Here is a 16,039-nt window from a genome sequence, read left to right on the forward strand (position 1 = left end):
GTAAACAAGTTATGAAAAGCTGCAGCTCAGAGGTGAGAAGGCTGGGTAGCCGAGGACGGGTGAGACCCCCAGAGGGGGGCGACCTAAGACAGGCACAGCCGCCTGAGGCCAAGAAGAATGTTGTGAAGCAGCCGTGTCTCACACGTTCCGCCCTGATAAGCTGTAAGGCTGCTGGTGCCAACACGAACATGATTTACCAAAACATAAAGGGTCTTCTGACCCTGAGCCAGATGCTGCCTGTTAACCATTTCCCTTGTCGTTCTTCTTTGCTTATATAAGACCGTGCAACTTAACAAAGCCTCAGAGTAGCCATCGGCTCTCTCTGCAGACAGTGTGTGTGTGTACATGGTATCGCGACACCGACAGGTACCAGCGGCTGGGGGGGGGGCAGGGCAGGGGGGCGGTGAGGAATTGTTATCTGAAGGGTATTTAGATTAGTTTTGCTAGGCAGAAGAGTACTGGAGGTCTACCACCAGCACGGACCTGATGGCCGGATCAGCACAGCAAAACCGTTCATATAGTAAACTTACTCTATGATTTTTCAACAACAAAGCATTTCTTACATAGATTTTCAACAAAATACAAGTTAGAACGATAGAAAACATTTCTCAAGGTGAACTAAATAGGTTTCGGGAAAAAATTCTGGAAAAAAAGCACAATATTGTTACTTATTTCCAGACAAGTTCCTGTGGATATGAACATAACCCTGTGCTTCGTGCTTTGTTTCCATTTACTGATAATGAGAAGTTTGGATATTTTTTTCCCCTACAGTTTAAAATACAAATTAACATTTTCTGTAAAGAAACAAAGAAAAAGATCAGTAAACAACCTAACTTCATACCTCAAGGAACTGAGGAAAAACAGCCTAAAGTGTGCAGAAGGAAAGGAATGACAGAGATCAGAGCAGAAGTAAATGAACTGGAGACCAGAAAAGCAACAGAAAAGATCAGCAGAACTAAGAGCTTGTTTTTAGAAAACAAAAAAAAAATTTCGCTACTTACTACTGGCAGGAATGCGAGGGAGGGTGATAACGTTCACAGTCGAGCCCCCAATGGCTGTTTCCATCTCAGGACTCTTCTTTCTCTCTGTTCTCACTAGATCCAGCTGGATGCATTTTTCCTTGAAAAAACAAGACGCACATGTTTGTTTCATTGCAGCAGTTCACACCCTTCCCTGTTCCAGAAATTCCCCTCTTCCCCTCACTTCAGGTGTTCCTTTCTCTGCCTCCAGCCCACTGGATTGTACCTGCTCACAAACACCTGACAGGCATCTCCAGTCACCACAACCGATTCGCTTCATCTCAAAATGAAACCCATGCTTTTTGGTTTGTTTTTTGACTCCTTTATCCTCTCTGTTCCTCATATCTTGACCGCGAGGTGAGGACAAGAAGTAACCTCCTTCCTGACTGATACTCAGTGCTACTCTGCATCTCCAACAACAGCAGGAAGAAACAGACACTTTATTCTGCTCTCTCCTTTGAATTATAATTACTAGCAAATTTACTGGCAGTACAGGGTGCTCGGTTTCATGGTAACTTCAGTGAATCCCCTAGAACCTTCTTTACTGGCAAAAAAAATCTTACTTGAATTTTTGCCCAGTATATGCTCATATGACCCCACTAGAAACCCCACTCCGTTCTCCCTAAATCAAACTTCCACTCTCTAGAGCACGGGTGTGGATGCTCGGAGTGAGGCAGGGCCAGCGTGCATCCTGCCCAAAGTCAGCCCACAACCACAGCGCCAGGATCCTCTTCTGCTGGAGACCCCTTCCGTCCTGCTTTTTGCCCTGGTACTAGGAAGCACTCACCTGACTGACCGGTCTTTGCTACAGAGCGCTGTGCAGGGAAATGCCAATCAGGATGGGTCAGAGGCTCTTGAGTCCATACACAAAGGGACGTGGTCCCGGGACCTGCTCTCCCCGCAGAGATGCCATGACCACACCTTCTGCAGTATCGGGGCGCTGTCTGCGTGGAGAGCCTGGGGCGTCTCCAGTGAGCAGCACATTTTATCCCCAGTGCAATCATCATCTTCCTAATCAGGTGACTAAGAACAACTTTTGGAAATTATAAAAAAAGGTCCTAATTGGTACTCAAACAGCTGACAGAAAAAGTTCTGTGCATTCCCCGAAGAAAACCGTAGTTCAGACTCTAAGTGGCAATCAGGCGTTAACGGGACACCAGAAGCTGCTCCCTTTACTGTGTTTCCAGTTGGGCGTGTTCCTCAAAGCTTTTTCATCTTTCCAGAACACTGGGCATCATCATTTGATCAGAATTCTGGTCTTCTCATGACTTAAATTTTTTTTTTACTGCACATATTTTTAAATTTACTAAATCCTTTCATTGTTTCTAAGAACGTTTGGAGCTTTAGCTTTTTAAACTTACATAGTTATCCAAGGAATAAAGCCAACCACAAAATAAGAATTAATTTAAAAAGATAAAACACCCCGCTATTAACAGCAACGTTCTTTATAGCTATGCCTTTAAATTCTTGCTATTTTGGCCCGAGGTCTTCCTCATCTGGGAAATACCTCATCTTGAAGCCACCATTCCCACATCAAAATACCGATTATCCCTGAAGTCCACATGGCTCCTCGGCAAGGTTACGGCTTGCCTCCTGTGTACCATTCAGCCCAGCCTCTTACTGGGCAGCCAGCTTTCCCCCACCTCTCGTCCTGGATTATTCGCCCTGGGATGAAACATTCCTGAACCTGTAGACGTGACTTAGGGCAAAGCCACGCGGAGAACAGAGAGGGCCTTGAGAATTCTGTAACACTGATGAGAGGAGCGATGTCACTGAAAGTTGCAGAGTAGGGAACGGGAACAATTCTCTCTACTGAAGCAACAATTAAACCAGCAAGTGCATCAGAAGTCGTACTGGTTTAACTCTAGGATCTACAGAAACACGTTAACAGCCAGGGGAACACTCACTAAAGAAAGAAACTGCTTAGTTTTGGTGACAGGGAGCTGTGGCATTTTAACTTACCCCCACCAACCTCCATGGCCCTCGTGGCAGCTGCTGTGAAGGCAGAACGCCTACCCGTCACCCGCGGGGAGCAACCGAACGCCGTTCTTAAAGAATTGCGGCTCAGTGTCTTCACCTGCTTAGTGCCTCCAGGAGGACCGGCTCAGGGCTGCCTGCGTTTCACCTTCCTCCCCTGAAGCAGCTTCCTGCGGGGTGGGGTTGTTGTTGAGAGCATTTAAAGACAAATACACTAATTGAAGTAACAAGGCGAACCTCAGGTAGACTGAAAATTCTGGTAAGAAGGCGGCTGGGAAAGGCGGCGCGCGGGGAAATGAGGGCTTGGAAAAGCTTCCAGGTGCCAGGGACTGAGCCGGTCAGCGCCCGTCCCCGGTACTGATGTGTGACCCCCACAGACCTGAGAGTGAGGCGGGAAGCCCCCTAAAAAGACAGGCAGGACCCCCAGGCAGGGCCACTGCTCTCGAGCGGGAACCATCCGGTTCCCTGGCCCACTTTTGGCCTCTGAGACGGCTTACTTACCCCTAAAATTCTATTGGTTCCCTGAGCTCACTTCTGATTGGTTATTTCCTTCCCTCCTGATTGGTTATTACTCTCACTCCTGATTGGTTATTTCTCTCACTCCTGATTGGTCTATTTCTACAAAGCTTGTTCCTGGTTGGTCAACTTCTGTTATACTTTAGTTGCATATGATGTTGCAAAGTGTAAAACTGGCAGCCTATAAAGGCCTGTGTAAACCTACAGATGGGGTCCAGAACTTGGAGTGCTAACTCTTCTGGGCCTGCTGGTGTAATAAACGTGAGTTCTCCAACACTCTGAGTGCTGCTTGGTCTCTCGCCCCATCCAGGTTGCTGTCACAACTGAGCTGTAACACGAGAGGACCCTCTGCTTTCACTTCTGACTGACCATGCATATCTGTGACAAGGCAGGGGAGCCTAAGCAGATTTATAAACATCCCGACTGAGCCTTGAGAGAGCTCCCCAGGAGAGATCTGATCAGCAAAGAGTAGGAGAGAATTTTGAAATTTGGCTCCAGGCATTAAAGGAACTCTGCGTCAAACCCTTAGCTGCCCCCAAAGCTAAGGTAACAGACGTCTGTGCTTAGGGGTCCTTGATTTGCAATCTTTGGACTTGAAAGGGCAAAGTGGCTCAAGAGAAGGAACCGTGGCACATGTAAAGACAGAACATCCATTGCTAACAGCACAAAGAAACGTATTTTCAAAATCCATACCCCAGAAAACCTCCGTGTGACGCAGCTGGGAATTCACCCGGCTGTCAGCCCGAGGGGCAGAGCTGGCTGATGCGTATTCCTAGTCTCAAGCTTAGTGTCCAGAATCCAAGCTCTGAAGATGCTAGGCGTGTCACTCCTTGTGTAAGAGATTCTTTGTGAACACCCTGATGACATTCTTTTCTCTCTCCAAGGTCCACCCACCGATAATAGCTGCCAGCAGTGAGCCAAGTGAACCCCAGGGTGTAAACTGTGTGCTGCATCTCCTGGCAGGCGCTTTTTGCTTCTCTTTGGTAGGCTGGTATCAAAGTCTTCTTGAGTCACCAGAAATGAGAAATTCATGGGCTGTGTCAAAGACTCAGTAGTTCAGCCCCAGAATAGACTATTGCCTCACTCATCACTTCTACTGCAAAGGCCCGAAGAGCTCTTCAATGTAGCTTATTTAATTCTGTTCTAATTTCCAAAACCTAAACATTTCCTGGATACTACTGAGGTGGGAAGCCCCATGAAAAGACTAGCAGGATCCCCAGGCAGGGCCACTACTTTTCCACTGATGCCATCTGGTTCCCTGGCCCAGTGGCATTATCTCACTTTTTGCTTCTATAAAATGGCTTGCTTCTAGAAGGGAACTTACCCCTAAGATTCTAGTGGTTCCCAAAGCTCACTACTGATTGGTCCATTTCTGTCACTCCTGATTGGTCCATTTCTATCAACTCCTGATTGGCCCATTTCTAATATTTGATTTGCATATGATGTTGCAAAATGTTGCAGTCTAGACTGGTAGCCTATAAGTCTGTGTAAACCCACAGACAGGGTCCAGAGCTTGGAGTGTTAATTCCTCTGGGCTGGCTGGCATAATAAACTTGAGTTCTCCAACCCTTCAAGTGCTGCTTCGTCTCTTGCCAGGATCCAGGGTGCTGTAATACTGAGCTGTAACACACTTTGCTGTAACACAACCATGGACTTCCTGGTTGGGTTACATCATGCTTTATATGTTTTCTAGTAACACATGCCTCTTATTTATAGTAGGAATTCCATTTACAGTAAATCCTGTGGTTATCTGATTAAAGCTTTTTCTTTCCTTTTTTTTTTTTTTTTTGGTAAATTGCTTTTTATTTTTTATTGAAGTACAGTCAATAATGTGTCAATCTCTGGTGTACAGCACAGTGTCCCAGTCATGCATATGCATACATATATTTGTTTTCATATTTTTTCCATTAAAGGTTATTACAAGATATTGAACATAGTTTCCTGTGCTATACAGCACAAACTTAAAAAAGAATCTATTTTTATATATAGTGACTGACATTTGTAAATCTAAGCTTTTTCTTTTCTTCAACATGTAAGGCACATGAAGACAAAGAACACATAGGTCTTTGCCTTCATATCTAGTATGCATGTGTAAGATCTATCAAAGGATAGATATAATGTTGATTTTTTTTGAAGTACAATTGATTTAAAATATTAGTTTCAGGTATACAGCATAGTGATTCAGTACTTTTTCAGATTACACTGAAAAGTTATTACAAGATAATGGCTGTCTCCCTATGCTGTAAAATATATCCTTGTTGCTTATCTTTTTTATACATTGTGGTTTGTATCTCTTAATCCTAAATGCCTAATTTCCCCTTCTCTGCTTCCCTCTCCCTCTTGGTAACCACAAGTTTGTTTTCTATGTCTGTGAGTCTTTATTTTGCATATACATTCTTTTATATTCTTTTTAGATTCCACATTTATGTAATACCACACAGTACTTGTCTTTCTTTGATTTATTTCACTGAGGATAACACTCTATTTCTATACATGTTGCTACAAATAGCAGAATTTTATTCTTTTTTATGGCTGAGTAGTATTCCTCTCTCTCTCTCCACACACATATATGTAGATAGATAGATATATTCACATACATACACACATACACCCCCCATCTTTATCCAAATCATCTGTTGATGGGCACTTGGGTTGCTTCCATGTCTTGGCTACTGTAAACAGTGCTGTAACTATTGTATCTTGTAAACACACAATATGTCCCACATTTTCCTTTCTAATGAATGTGTAACATGCACTTGAAAGTGGGTTTTCCAGTTGTTGAGTAAAACTGAACACATACACACTTTTTTTTTTTTTTTTTACTGTTTATATATGTCTTGTTTCCTCAACATTTAGAAAATCTGTTGGGTCACATCCAAATTTTTTATTTAGCTGATAACCTCCCTTACACACTAAGTTAATCTTACAGAAAAAAAATTTGGAAATTGGTCTGAAAGTTCAGAACATATCAATTAGAAGAGAAAAATAAACAAGTCCAAAGTAAACAACCATGCCAGTAGTTAATACTGGAAATGTAACTGTCCCTAATTATTATAGTTAATCTGTGTTCATGATTCATGAAAGGTTTTATGCTAATCTGCTGTACTATGGTACCATACGTGCACAAGCAGAAAATTTTTAGCTGCAGCTATGAGCGCTCAGGGATTTTCTATAAAAATTCCTGTGGTCAGAGGTCTACTTGCCTTGCCCAGGTCTCACTGGAGGACTGGCGATGCCTCTATTCACTGCAGGACAGATCCTCAGGAATTGTCCTTAATCAGATTTGCAGGCACAAAAATTGGACATAGTGGCTGTGCAGCAGAAATTTTACTGAATGTAAAAATATGGGATCCATCACTAATGCCACAAGAGAAAATAATTGCAGTGTTCACATCCAGGAAAACCACTGCGTGGTTTAATGGTGAGGGGGGTGCTAACTGAGAGATTAGTAAAAGGCGTAGTGCTGGCCTTTTTTCTATTTCTCTCACTCACGGTCCAGAAGCCGCGTTCTGAATATGGTAGAATTGTCTGTTGTGAATGAACAGATTCTTTGCAAACACCTACATCTTTCTTAGCTTGTCCCTGTGTCTGCCTTCCAAGTAATGACAGCCGGAGGTGATGGGGACGGAGTGCAGGACACAGATAGAATGACTGAGTTACTGAGCAAGCTCCTTCTTTTTCTGTTTGAAATACCCACATGGTCAGGTCATCAGAAATGATGAGGTGGTTGTTGGCTGTGTCAGCATCTGAGCTCATACCCACTGTGAGAAGAAATAAGTCAATCAACAAACCCACACTACAGACACACTCTCCACTTCTACTGCAAAGGCACAAATACCCCATTCACTTCTGCTTCCCTGATTCCACCTCTCCCCTTAATCAGAATTTTTCCTGGGGAAACTTCTCTGTCCCCTGAAAAGGTGAAATTTTATATACAGATGAATGATTATAATTAGAATGAATACTTCATATGCATAGTGGGTGTTCTCTTTACATTAAGTTATTTGATACTTGATTAAAGATTTTTTTCTCTCAAGTAATATATATGGAAAAAAAAGTCCATGAGTGTTGGTTGTTCTCAAGATTATACAGATTTACACAGATTCTGTCAAAATATAGACATTAAATACATATTTTGAATGACTGAAAATATTTTACTTATTGCAGAATAGTGTTGAAATAATGAAGTTTTTCTTGTCTTCTTTTTTCATTTTTGGAAATGAGTTCCTTATTTCCCGTTGTTGAATAGGTAATTGAATTCCAAGGCCTTTTCATTCTCTGGAGTTGTAAAAAATACAAAGACATAATGCTAGGAATGCTGAGATGAGATGAGTTAGCTCTGGCAGTCAAGATAGAGGAAGGGTTTCCCAAGGACATGAGTAGAGCTGTGTTGGGATCTTGCCGCAACTGAGACGTAGGACCTGGTGCTCAGAGGGGCAGGTAAATTGGAGAAGAACAACTGTGTGTATTGGCAGCTTCTCCAAATAACAGTATGATGAGGATGGGTGCGCAGAAGTGCCTGTCCCCATGTGACCATATAGACTGAGCCACAAGAGCCTCAGAAAAAAATCCTCTGGACCAAAGGTCAGTTACTTGACTGGGCTCCCTTAGGGCTTGGTTAATTGGAAGATGTTCAACTTTCCCACAATGGAAGAGGAGCTGTCAAGGAAAAAAGTGTCTGGGACAGGCTACACCATCTCAAATACAAGTTTGCGTGGAATCAGAAGAAAACAATTTGTATTTTTCAGAATGGACACTGCTGTCTGGAATACTACAAAAGCACAGCCAGCACAGCCACCGTGGACGATGCGACCCATTGCAACAGACACAGGGGCTAGAGGGAGGGGGAGCAAGAACATGCGCATTCCAGTGAGCCTGTGCTCAGGGGTCTGGTCGCTCTGGTTTCATACCCTGACCTGTGTTTATAGCTGAGATGTGCTTATCCACCTTCCCTTTATGTCTCCCTAAACTGTGTCACAAATAAACCTGTTAAGTTGTAATTTGAATCAGTCATTGCTTCCTTAATGGTTGGTCATTTGGAAAATTCAGAGTCTCAGAAAAGCGCAGTGTTATAGCATCAGGATCTGCATTTAACGAAGATCCTCACATACTTATGTCTATTCAACTTTAATCGGACATGTCCTTGACCAGTCCTGCCCCCCAAAACACAATTTGAGCCACGTGTATCGTTTTAATATTTCTTGCAGACCCATTTCATAAAATAATAAGAAGTATAATTGATTTTAGTAATATATTTTATATTTAATTTTCTATATCCAAATCATTATTTCCACCTGTGCACTAGCCACATTGCAAATGCTCAATACTGTACTAGTGATGGACATTTCGAACAGCACTAGGACATGAACTAAATATTTTATATTCTTAAAATTCCCAGAGTGGTTCTGCTCTATACTCATAGGAGAAATCAACTGTTACTCAGCGAACATGAAATTTTTGTGTGCCAGAATTCAGCTAATGCCCACATTTAATCGATATATATTAATTTTAATTATTATTACTTTAAGTTTTCCAAAAACTTTTCATTAAGCATGGATATATCTATACATATCCATCTCTCTGTCACATATCTTAACCCAATTATCTGTTAATGACCCCTTGGATTGCTTCCATGTGTTGCCTATTATAAACAATGCTGCTATAAACATTGGGGTCCATGTATCTTTTTGGATTAGTGTTTTTTTTTTTCCTCCAATATATATCCGGGAGTGGAATTTCTGGATCATATGGTAGGTCTATTTTTAGTTTTTTGAGGAAACTCCATACTGTTTTAATCCTTAGTGGCTGCGCCAATTTACATCCCTGCCAACAGTTTACAAGAGGTTCCCTTTTCTTTACTTTTTTACCAACAATTGTTATTTGTATACCCTTTGATGATATAAACTATAATACCTTGGGAATCCATGATAGAATGTCTACAAATATCAATGAATACAGTTATATCTTAATCCTATAAATTTTTTAGAATGGAATAATAAAAACACCAGGCTTCCTAAAAGAAGGCAAAAGGAAAAACAAAGACAGAAAAGCAGACAGGTCAAACAGAAAATTAAGACCCAAGTTTCTGTTTTTCAATGATGAGCACTAAACCTTTGAAGGGTAAGCGCTAAGAGGGCAGCCTTTACTCCTTCCTTTGTATTACTTCACTCATCCATCCATCAGATTTACTAAACTATGTAAAGAAAATCCAGGTTTAAAGGTGAAACCATCTATTGAAATGCACTTCTGTGTAGCACTCTAGAATGCTGGAGTAATGTGAGTGAAGTAAAGACACATAGTCATATGGAAAAGACCTCCATTCCTAAGGTTCTTATCTTCACCTATAAACTAAAATATCCACCCACCTTGGAGTAATGTTTATCTGGACCAATACTGGCTCGTGAGCTAATGCATGTCAGGCATTAGCCACACCCACATGGAGATGAAACTTGGGGAAGCACTTCAGACATCCCTGAAGAAAGGAGGTTTCTTTCAGACAGCTGCGCTGGTCAAGGGGAGAAGTACCTTCTTCAATAATGGTATTTATCCTTTTTGAGCTGATAATTTCATAGGTTGACTTTCAAAGCACCCAATACAGAAACACTATTAAATTGACCTTCTAAATTTATTGGATTTTTATGTAAAAATTCGATACAAAGTATAAATGTCAAAAAGTACAAACTTCCACTTATAAATAAGCCACGGGGAGGAGGAGCTTCAAGATGGTGGAGTAGATGGACACAGAAGCCACGCTCTCCCATGAATAAGCTAAAATACACCTACATGTGGAACAATTCTCATAGAATTCCTACAGAAATATGACAAAATAGCTCATACAATTGGAAACACAAGGGAAATCTTCAACAACCCAGGTAGGAGAAGAAAAAAGGGAAAAGGAATAAGGGAGAGACCTGTCCCCTGGGGAGGGAGCAGCAAAGTAGGAGACGTGACTTCACCCTGGGATGTCCCCTCTCCAGTGGGAGGTCAGCTGGGACAGAAAGGGAGCACCAGAGGCTTGGAGGATGAAGCAGCAGCCGCTTGGAAGGCAGAGCATAGAAAAGCTGGCACAGAGGGACCATGCAATCTCTAGCGAGATGAGAGACAGTGGCTGTGGGGTGGGACTGGGTGCTGGAGCTCGGCTTCAGAGGATGGACTTGGGGAGTGGACTGGGGTTGACTGCAGAGGCAGCCTCAGGGGCCTCGAGTGCGGTGTGGGCTAAGGCTGGGAATCTGTGCCGAACAGCCTGGGTCAACCATAGAAATCTCCACTGCTGGCACCTGCAGAAGGAGGGGCCCAACACATCCCAGAAACGTTCCTGGCCAGAAGGGAGTGGCAAGATACATTCAAAATTCTGAAACAGAAAAACCTACAACTTAGGATATTCTACCCAGGAATACTGTCTTTTAGAATAGAAGGAGGAATAGAGAATTGCTCAGACAAGCAAAAACTTAAAGAATACAGTAGTAGTAACCCATCCTGAGGGAAATATTGAAAAGTCTTCTCCAAATAGAAAAGAAGCAGGAACCTACAGAAAAGACAAAATCACAATTGGAAATGAGATAAGTACAATGAAGAGCAAAAGAATAAACGTGAGGATGTAAAAGAGGACATCAGAATCGTACAACGTGGGGGAGTGGAGCAAGAGAACATTGATTGTTTTCACTCTTTTTAGGATGTGTTGGAGCGTATACGATTACCAGCAAACACATCTGGCAATGGGTTCGCATACTTGAAAAACAGGGTAACCACAAATCAAAAGCATACAATAGAGTTACACAACCCCAAAAGAAATCAAGTTAAAACAAAAGAAAATTATCAAACCACAGAAGGAAAAAGACAAAAAGAAAAGAACAAAGGAGAAATACAAAAACAACTGGAAAACAAGGCTTAAAACGGCAATAAACACACACCTGTCCATAATTACTGTCAGTGTCAGTGACTAAATGCTCCAATCATCCAATCAAAAGACATACAGTGGCAGACTGGATAATGAAACAAGAGCCTACAACATGCTGCCCATGAAAGATCCACTTTTGGGTGACGGACGCACATAGGTGAAAGGTGAGAGGAGGTGAAAAGATATTCCATGCAAATGGAAATGACAAGAAAGGGAGGGTAGCAATACATATCAGACAAAATAGACTTTAAACAAAGGCTGTAAAGAAAGATAAAGAAGGACACTATATAATGATCAAAGGAGCAACACAAGAAGAGGATATTATGCTCATTAACATCTATACACACAACATAAGAGCACCTAAATATACAAAACTAACACTAACAGGCATAAAGGGAGAAATTCATGGGACACAATAATAGCAGGAGACTTTGACTCCCCACTGACATTGGGCAGTTCTTCCAGACAGAAAATCAATAAGGCAATGGGGCTACTAAATGACACAATAGAACAGTTAGACTTAATTGACATTTTCAGGACATTACAATAAAAAATAAACCCAGAATGTACATTTTTTAAAGTGCACACGGAACATCCTCTAGGATAGACCACATACTCATACACAAAACAAGCTCCAACAAATTTAAGAGGATAGAAGTTATTTAAAGCATCTTCTCTGACCACAGTTGCATGAAACTAGAAATCAACCACAAAAAGGAAAACAAGAAAAAAAACAAAAAGACTGCAATGAGACTAAAACAATATGCTACTAAAATCAATGGGTCAACAGTGAACTCAAAGAAGAAATTTAAAAAATACCTTGAGACTAATGAAAATGAAAACACAACCACACAAAATCTATGGGATGCTGTAAAAGCAGTCCTAAGAGGGAAGTTCACAGTGATACAGGCCTTCCTCAAAAAATAAGAACAATCTCAAATAAACAACCTAACCAACCATCTCAAAGAATTAGAGGAAAAAAAAAAAAAACCAAACCAAACTCAAACTCAGTAGAAGGAAAGAAATAATAATGGTCAGGGAGGAAATCAATAAAATAGAGATTAAAAAAAAAAAAAAAGAAAAAATCAAACAAAAAGCTGAGTTTTTCAAAGAGTAAATACCATCTACAAACTGCTAGCCAGGCTCACCAAGAAGAAAAGAGAGCACACAGATAAACAAAATAAGAAAGGAAAGTGGAGAAATTACACCAATACCATAGAAATACCAAAAAAAAAAAAAAATCCCCAAACAAAAACATAAGAGTGATATGAACAACTATATGGCAACAAACTGGACAACCTAGAAGAAATAGATCTTTCTAGAAATGTGCAGTCCACAAAAACTGAATCAAGAAGAGGTAGATAATCTGAACAGACCAATCACTAGAAGTGAAACACAATCAGCAATAAAAAAAATCTCTCTGCAAACCAAAGTCCAGGACCAAATGGCTTCACTGGGCACTTTACCAAATATACAAAGAAGAACTTATACCAATCTTTCTCAAACTCTTCCAAAAGACTGAAGAGGAGGGAACACTCCAAATTCACTTTATGAAGCCACCATCACCCTGATACCAAAATCAGACAAAGACACTACCAAAAAAGAAAATTAAATGCCAATATCTCTGATGAATATAGATGCAAATATCCTCAACAAAATTTTAGCAGATAGAATCCAACAACAGTGTATAAAAAAGATCATACACTATGATCAAGTTAGGTTCATCCCAGGGACATAAGGATGGATCAACATAGACCAACCAGCATGACACACCGCACTGACGAAAGGAAGGACAAGGGGGAGGGTATAGCTTAGTAGCAGAGTGCGTGCTTAGCAGGCATGAGGTCCTGGGTTCAATCCCTGGTAACTCTTTTTAAAAAATAAGCAAATAAACCTAGCTGTTTCCCCTCAAACAAACAAACAAAAAAGTAAAACTAAAATAAAAAAAAGAAAGGACAGATTTTCCAGTCAAGACGGTGGAGTGGTAGAACCAGAGGCTTGCCTCTCCTGGCAACTACAATGAAACCACAACTGAATGATAAACAACCATCAAAAAAATGACTGGAACCTAGCAAAAAAGATCTTCTGCAACTGGTAACATAAGAGGGAACCACAACAGGATAGTCAGAGGGGCACACTTGTGATATAATTGGGCCCCATACCCCCAGGTGGGTGACCCACAGACTGAAGAATAGTTAAGTCGCAGAGGCCCTCCCACAGGAGTGGGAGCTCTGAGCCCCACGTCAGGCTCCCCAGCTCAGGTTCCAGCATTGGGAAGAGAAAGAGACCCCAGGACATCTGGTTTTGAAGGCCAGTGGGACGTGGTGCTGGAAGCCTCACGGGACTGGGGGAAACGGTGATTCCATTCACTTGGGCAATGTACATGGAAACTCGTGGTCACCAGGTCCAAGGGCAGAGGCAGTGATTTCACAGGAACCTGGGCCAGGCCTGCGTGCTGGATTTGGAGGGTCTCCTGGGGACGTGGGGGACGGCTGCGGCTCACCCAGGGGATACAAAAGCTGGTGGTGGGCATTCTGGGAGTGTTCATCTACAGGAGCTTTCCTGGAGGCTGACACCTTGATTGGATCATTAGCACTGAGATCAAGCCCCACCCAACACCCTGTAGGGAAGCCTCAGGCCAAACAACACACAGGGTGGGAGCACAGCCCCACCCATCAGCAGGCTTCCTGAGCCACAAAGACCTCTAGACACAGCCCTACCCACCAGAGGTCCAGGACCGAGCTCCGCCCAGCAGTGGGCAGGCCCTGGCTCCTCCTGCCAGGAACCCTACATAAGTCTCTAGTCCAGCCTCATCTACCAGGGGCAGATTCCAGAAATCAGAAAACAATAATCCCAAAGCCTGTGGCAGGAATCCACACACACATAGAAAGATAGACGATATGAGGCGGCAAAGGAGTATCTCCCAGGTCAAGGCACAAGATAAAATCCGAGAAGAAGAAATAAGTGATGAGGAGATAGGCAATTTATCTGAGAAAGAGTTTAAAGTAATGATGGCCAAGATGTTCAGAGAACTCAAGAGGAGTATAGATGCACAGAGTGAAGTCGTTAGCAAAGAGTTGGAAAATATAAAGAATACCCAAACAGAGTTGAAGAATAAAATCACCAAAATGAACAACACACTAGAAGGAACCAAGAATAGACTAAATGAGGCAGAAGAATGAATCGAGCTAGAAGACAGATTAGTGGAAATCACCACTTCAGAACACAAAAAAGAAAAAAGAATGAAAAGAAATGAGAATAGTTTAAGATAACTCTGGGACAACATGAAGCCTACTAATATTTGCATGATAGGGGTCCCAGAAAGAGAAGAGAGAAAGGACCTGAGAAAATTTTTGGAGAGATAATCACTGAAAACTTCGAACCTGGGAAAGGAAACAGTCACCCAAGTCCTGGAAGCGCAGAGCATACCACACAGAATCAACCCAAAGAGGAACACACCAAGGCACATAGTCATCAAACTGACAACAATTAAGGATAAGGAGAAAATATTAAAATTAGCAAGAGAAAAGCAAAATAGCATATGAGGGAACTCCCATAAGGTTATCAGCTGATTTTTCAGCAGAAACTCTACAGGCCAGAAGGGAGCGGCACGACATATTTTTAAAGTGATGAAAGGGGGAAACGTCAACGAAGAACACTCCATCCAGCAAGGTTCTCATTCAGTCTTGACGGAGAAATCAAAAGCTTCAGATAAAAAAGCTGAAAGTGTTCATCACCACCAAGCCAGCTTCACAACAAACATTAAACGAACTTCTCTAGTCATCAAACCATAAGAAAAGAGAACAAAAAAGAAGAAAGAGAGAGAGAGAGAGAGAGAGAAAAAAAGAGACTGACAAAAGACTGCTTTGGCTGTCTGGGGTCTTTTGTGGTTCCTTATAAATTTTGGAATTGTTTGTTCTAGTTCTGTGAGGAACGTGGCAAGTGTTTTGATGGGGGTTGCATTGGATCTGTGGATTGCTTTGGGTAGTGTGGCCAGTTTCATAATGTTGATCCTTCCAATCCAAGAGCACAAGAAATCTTTCCATTTCTTTGTGTCATTTTGGTTTTCAGAGTATAGGTAACCTCCTTGGTTAAGTTTATTTTTAGGTATTTTGTTGTTTTTGCTGTAATGGAAATGTCTCTGCCAGTTATAAAATTCTGGTTTTTGAAGTGAAAAAAAGTGAATGAAAGGCCACAAAAGGCAAAATGTCCTTCTTTTTTATGGGTGAGTTATATTCTGCCACATATATATGTATGCTGCATCTTCATTATCTATTTAACTATTCGTGTGCACTTAGGGTGCTTCCATATTTTGGCAATTATAAATAATGTTGCTGTTAATAGCAGGGTGTATGTATCTTTTTGAATTAATTCTTATTTTGTGGTTGGCTTTATTCCTTTGATAACTATGTAAATTTAAAAAGCTAAAGCTCTAAACTTTCTTAGAAACAACGAACAGTACATATATGTAAATTAAAAAATATATGTGCAGTAAAGAAAAAAAATGAGCTATCAAGCCGTGAAAGACACAGAAGAAACTTAAAAGACACATTACTAAATGCAAGAAGCCAGTCTGAAAAGGCTACAAACTGTATGATTCCAACCAAATGACATTCTGGGAAAGGCACAG

General features: G+C 41.5%; 1 pseudogene; it reads right to left on the reverse strand.

Annotated features, from left to right (window-relative positions):
• Positions 1–2,860: 2,860 nt before the first annotated feature.
• The window catches only part of LOC105098790 (E3 ubiquitin-protein ligase TRIM21-like), a 32,452-nt pseudogene continuing 19,273 nt past the window's right edge, over positions 2,861–16,039 (reverse strand).

This window comes from Camelus dromedarius, chromosome 9 (assembly GCF_036321535.1).
Source record: "Camelus dromedarius isolate mCamDro1 chromosome 9, mCamDro1.pat, whole genome shotgun sequence".
NCBI classification, from domain to species: domain Eukaryota; kingdom Metazoa; phylum Chordata; class Mammalia; order Artiodactyla; family Camelidae; genus Camelus; species Camelus dromedarius.